Source organism: Ursus maritimus, unplaced genomic scaffold, assembly GCF_017311325.1.
Source record: "Ursus maritimus isolate PB19 unplaced genomic scaffold, ASM1731132v1 scaffold_21, whole genome shotgun sequence".
Lineage (NCBI taxonomy): Eukaryota > Metazoa > Chordata > Mammalia > Carnivora > Ursidae > Ursus > Ursus maritimus.
The window spans coordinates 30,092,610-30,099,296 of NW_024424564.1; positions in this window are offsets into that span (position 1 = coordinate 30,092,610).

Here is a 6,687-nt window from a genome sequence, read left to right on the forward strand (position 1 = left end):
ATGATCCCAGGGTCTTGGGATCGAGCCCCGAGTCGGGCTCCCTGCTCAGCGGGAAGTCTGCTTCTCCCTCTCCCTCTCCCTCTCCCTCTCCCACTCCCCCTGCTTGTGTTCCCTCTCTCACTGTCTCTGTGTCAGATAAATAAATAAAATCTTTTTTAAAAAATGTGCGTGAAGAATGAAAGAAGACCAGAGTTCAGGTTCAAGATCTCTCCACATTCTTTAGGAAGCTCCTTACCTGTGACGACCAGACGGCAAGCACTCTCTCATGTCTGCCACTGTTGTCCGTCAACTGTTGTGATGCTCTCCTGATTAAGATTTCCCCCAATTTGGAATAGAGCAAGAATCTCACCCCTGTGACAGGCCTAACCGTGAATGGACTTCGACCAGGAGCAGCCAGTTGTGAAGGTGTCGGAAGGCAGAATACATAGGAGGGAATGTCATCTATTTGTACGCAAATGATTTGTACATAGAGTTAGACGGATTTGAGATTAGACCTAGGTCTGCTCTTTACCAGCCATGTGACGGTGAGCAGGTCTTTTTCATGAGGACAAGACACAATTGTAGCCTCTGTCAAACAGACTCGGAGAGATAATGTATAGACAGTGTCCAGCAGGGGCGCCTGGGTGGCACAGCGGTTAAGCGTCTGCCTTCCGCTCGGGCGTGATCCCGGAGTCCTGGGATCGAGCCCCACATCAGGCTTCTCCACTGGGAGCCTGCTTCTTCCTCTCCCACTCCCCCTGCTTGTGTTCCCTCTCTCGCTGGCTGTCTCTATCTCCGTTGAATAAATAAATAAAATCTTAAAAAAAAAAAAAAAGAAAGTGTCCAGCACACATGAAATACTATCATCATCATTATCATCATCATACTCTTCTTACTCTGGGAGGCTAGGGCGTTGTGCCCTGTTGGGGTCTCTCCTACTGTCCTTTCCCGGGGAACCAGGATCCCCACATACATCCCTTTAAGGTGCAGCCTCATCCTGGCCGTGCCAATGACGAGAGATGGCTGACCCCAGCTCTGTTCAGCTTTCCTGCTCAGCAAACCCTTCTGTCCAGCCACCACGTCATGCCCACCTCCTTCCTCCTGTCCGGCCACCACGTCATGCCCACCTCCTTCCTCCTGTCCATACTCAACCCCAGGTTATGTCGGAAAGCCCTTCTACCTCCTCTGTGCTTGGCCAAACCGTGAGGCTGCCGCACACGGGACCTGGGCCAAGGGCAGGGAGGAACACTAAGATAAACGGGGCCAGATGGGCCCTCAAGGAGCCTGCAAATTAGCAACAACTGTGTCTTATTTATCATTCTGCCTCTGAATCCTGGCACAAAGTACCAACTCCATGACTGTTGCTGTTGCTATTGTTATTATCGCTATTGTTAATATTTAAATGCTTGCTAGACTGAAGTAGTAAATTGGTATTTACTCGACTTCCACTACAGAACTCTTTCATCACACTGGAGCATAATGAAAACGGTAAGGCAGATAGGCAAAGTATAAACTAAACATGCTTTCAAATAGGCTTTTACTGGTATATTTTAGGAGCACAATGTGATCGGGAAGTACTGTGGCTAATGAACCAAATGTAGATGCAGAACAATCAATGGTAAGCTTACTGGAACCTTGTCGCAGAGGTAATGACAAAAACGGGGGAGCACGGCCAAACTGAAAATGATCAAAGAGGGGCACCTGAGTGACTCAGTCAGTTAAGCGTCTGCCTCAGCTCAGGTCATGATCCCAAGGTCGTGGGATCGAGTCCCACATTGGGCTCCCTGATCAGCAGGGAGTCTGCTTCTCCCTCTCCCTCTGCTGCTCTCTCTCTCTCTCTCTGTCAAATAAATAAATAAAATATTAAAAAAAAAAAAGAAATGATCAAAGAAATCTATAAAATAAATGGATTTTTTAAAAGATTTTATTTATTTATTTGACAGAGAGGCAGCAAGAGAGGGAACACAAGCAGGGGGAGTGGGAGAGGGAGAAGCAGGCCACCCGTCGAGCAGGGAGCCCGATGCGGGGCTCGATCCCAGAACGCTGGGATCACGATCTGAGCTGAAGGCAGACACTTAACGACTGAGCCACCCAGGTGCCCCTAAAATAAATAGATATTAATAATAAAGATCTAATACATAAATCCCTAAAATAGAGATATTTATGACCATATATTCATTTTGCTTCTCACAAACCCAAAGTCACCGTGTCCCACTAGCTCGACAGGTGCTGTGGACTTACGCAAGACCACACACTAAGACAGTTCTTCAATTCTGATGAGGATGACCCCTCTTTTGGTGCTCAGACCTCCACAGGATAGAAAATTCTATTTTTTTTAAAGATTTTATTTATTTGAGAGAGAGAAAACACAGATGGAGAGGGAGAAGCAGACTCCCTGCTAAGCAGAGAGCCCAACATGGGGCTTGATCCCAGGACCCTGAGATCATGACCTGAGCTGAAGGCAGATGCTTAACCCATTGAGCCACCCGGGAAAGAAAACTCTTAAAAAATGGTCAAAGACAAAGCTACCAGAGTAAGTTTTGCCATTAAGTTCTTTGGTATCACGGAGAGTGGTTATAAGGTCCTTAGAGGTCTTGGTTTACCTGAAAAAGGTAGAAATGAGGATTCCAGAAATGCTACTTGATGAAGGAACAAGTCATAATACATGCATGGTGGTGTCACCCTCTTCAATGCTCTGAGGGGCTTTACAACAAGGGCTTGGCCAGTGATGGGCTTCAGTGAGACCGCTGACCCAAGAGTCAGGATTCCCGGGTTTTAATGCCAGCAACATACCAGAAGCTAAATCATCTCGGGAAAATTGTTTAATCTCACTGGGCTTTCTTTCCATGACTGCAAAATGAAGGCGTTTTTGACTGGGGACTCTGTACCTTCCTCCCAGGTTTTGATTCTCTGCTATCAGTGGGGCCTCAGAAGTTAATTCCCCTGAGAAGCCTGTGCCAGAAAGAGCAGCTATTGTCACCATCCATATTTTCTGTGTCTTTCTCTTTGTTCTCAGCCAGTTGGAAATTTCTGAGACTGATTTTGCTGCAGGCAGAAACCACGGGAAAGGAAGGAAGTACGCGTGGGAGTTTTGACCAAGGGCATCGAGAAGCTAAAAAATAAAATATGAGAAAAAAATAGATATAATGAGCCAGGATAGCACAGCCACAGACCTTCTAATGAGACAATTGTGTCTGAAAAACAGTGAAGCAAAACCACATTCAGAACCGAGGAAAACATGTAGGCAAAATGAGTGGAGGATGCTTCCATTTCCCTAATCTCTGGGCAATGCTAACATCAGGAGAGGATAGTTAGAGCCAAAACTTAGCCAAACTTGGCAAAGCTGGCCTTCCTCTATGGAGCTACTGAATTAAAATTACTTGTATGTCGTTCAACAAACTCAAAAATACTTAGTTCTGCTGATGAAAAAAATGGGATGAACATCATATTGATGCTTCAATATTGGGCCTTAAACACTTTGAGACCGAATCATTCGGGAGAACAGCAAGAGTTCTCTTGAAATAATCCCAGAAGTAAATAATATGAAGGATCTGTCCTGATAAATATCAAGACTTTATCATCTGGTCTTCCCAAATATAGTTTTCAATAAGCGTATACGGTAGTGAACGGTCATTATAATCATCTGCATTTCAGCGTGACTAGGTTTGTTACATAAAAAGGTGCCATCATTATGCCTCTGACTTGCAACTTCTGATGGCCTTCTTGTAACAAATGTTTATAACACAATGATGAAGAAAAACAGCAGTCAGATAGACTTATCTTTGAATCATAGCTCTGCCATTCCTTAGCTGAGAGCTGAGTGACATTTGGACAATGTCCTCCACTTCTTGGAACGTGAACTTCTACATTTATAAAACAAGGACATAATACTGCCTTCCTTGTGGAGTTTTTGAGAAAAGGTTTGGAACAATACCTAAAACATAGCACATGAACAATAAACTGGTTTTATCTTGTTATTGTTGTCGTTGTGACTGACATGTGCATGGTCCAGAGCAAAATCTGCCTCTCTCCGAGTTACACCCTAATTCTGGTACAAAGGTATTCAGAGTAAGACTCTTACCACACAACAGTTGTTTAAGTGCAGAAAGGGAGTTCTCATATACTCCCAGTTGTCTCTTACACAAGCTAAATATCTCCATTTCTATTGACTAAACCTTCCTTCTGTATTACTTGGGACTCTTCTGGATATCTGTGATAGAAACCTAGCTAGCCTGGGCTTTAAACGGGAGAATTTATGACCCAGCCGGGAAATGTAAGAGATTAGAACTGGTTTCACGTATCCGTACATTTTAGTTTTCATGAGTTGACTTCACTTTGGAGAGGGTGGTCGCAAGTGGTAGCAAATGTGGCCAAGAGGAAAACCCAGTTGATGCCACCTTCATGGCATATGACTGAAGATCAAGCAGCACCTGCTTCTTTGAACCCCAGCAAGAGTCTTGACTGACCTGGATTGTAATGCTGGTCAACTACTAACCAATCGCATGTAGCCAGAGTGATAAATTGCTCTGACTGACCGGTCTTTGTTCTGTGTTGAGCAGAAGAAGGGAAAAAACAGCCCCCCTCCAACCAAAAGAAAAAGGATACGACCACCAGAAAAAGGGGTAGAGGAAAACCACTCTCATCCAGCAATGTCCTGCTAGCAATGTCATTAGGTGCCAGTGATACCAACAGAGTCATGATTATATTTTTTAACGTCTGCACAATGGTGTTTAAATGTGTGAAATAATAAGAATATATATACTGGTTTCTGCCCCTGGTTCCCGACACACAGCTCCTAAAACCCTTGTAATTTCCTAAGCAATAGGGGTGTTTGGAGAGTCTTTTGTTCTAACATTTGGTCTTTGACCCAGGTTCCTGACAAAGAACTCCTAAATCCCTCGGAATTTCTTCGGTAATAAGGATGTCTTTTGTTCTAATGAGGTAACTCTTGGTGGGCTCCTGAATAGCTCCCAGGTGGGGCTGGTCATCAGAAAGAGCGGCCATAATTAGCAGCCTGGAATGTTCAACTCCATCGTCTATCCTCTGAGGAGGGAAGAAGGGCCAGATCTTGAGTAATAATCTCTCATGCCTACATGGCGACGCCTCCACAGAAATCCCTAAATTAGAGGTTTGGAGAGCTTCCAGGTTGGTCAGTACACGTCTGTGCCAGGAAAGTGATGTACCCCAACTGCACGGGGACAGAAGCTCCCATGTTCAGGACCCTTCCAGACCTCACCCTTTGTATTCTTCATCTGGCCGTTCTTGTATTATCATATTCTTATTATATAATACACCGGTAAATGTAAGTTACTGTCTCCCTGGGTTCTCTGACCTGTTCTAGCAAATTACAGAACCCAAGAACCCAAGGGTTGTGGAAACCTCGATTTATAGCCAACTGACCAGAAACACAGGGAACCACCTAGGACTTGTCTTAGTGTCTGAAGTGCGGATGGTCTTGTGGGACTGAGCTCTTGACTTGTGGGATCTGCTGCTCATTTCAGGTGGGTCGTGTCAGAACTGCACTGATGTCAGACACCTGGTCAGCACGCAGAACACTCACACATCCAGGTGCAGAGTGTTGGTATGAGTAGTGCTAGCGGTAGCAGAGGGAGAAAATGGTACTAATCCCATCCATAAGGGTCATGACCTCATCGCTTCCCTGAGTCCTCACCTCCTAATACCATCATATTTGATGGTTAGGATTCAACATATGAATGGGGGGGGACACATGCAGACTATAGCAGGACTTACCTTTATCTATAATATATTTTCACGGGGCAACATGTTTCTGTATTACTTATACGCATCCAACATATATAAATATAAGTACGTGTATGAACACACACACACACACACACGCTTTTCGAAAATCTATAAAACACACCGAAATGCTGCTGTTAGAAAGTGAGTACATGAGAAACTCTTATTTCCTTTTTTGTATGATTTTTAAACATTTTTAATGTCTAAAAATATAATAAAGAAAACTTAGATCTTTTCAGTGTGTATCCCAGTCATATACCATCTTCTTGGATTTCTGTCCTTATTTCGATCAGTGAGGACGGTTGTCTTGTGTCTTGTTGACCGTCATCCATTTTGTGGGCCCCGCTGCCCAGCCTGGGGCATCCGCAAACCTGACAAGCAGGACTCCTAATCCATCCTGCAAACACTTATGAGCATGTTGTTGACACAGAAACGTGCGGCCCTTCAGGAGAGGCTGCTCTCCACACTTCCCATCCTGAGTTTTTTCAGGGTACAACCGCTCCTCCTTATTCTATCTGAACTCCGGTTTTGCCCACACACGGCCCCATCTTGCCCAAAAAGAGAACAGGAAAATCTGTGTTAGGTGCCGTGTTAAAATTAAAGTATACTCCATACATATAAAAAAAATTCTCCTTATGTGTGAAGAGCAGAAAATAAGAATATAAAGCATTGTTTTTCCAGACAGTGCCACGTAGACCCCTGGAATCTTTCCTGAGTTAATTTGGCCCTGTGAGATGAGTTTTCAACGATGCACAAAGGGCAGTCCTAGGGTAAAACAAAATGGATCGCCCCCAAATACAGTGATCTCTGCTAAGAGAAATAAGAAATAAAACCAAGTAATTACAAGGGATCACTTAGCTTTCTAATGTATTATAATCAGCCTTGTGCACTGACCATTCCCCAGTAAATGCACTCACCCCACTATTCCATGCACGAATCAGTTTCTGA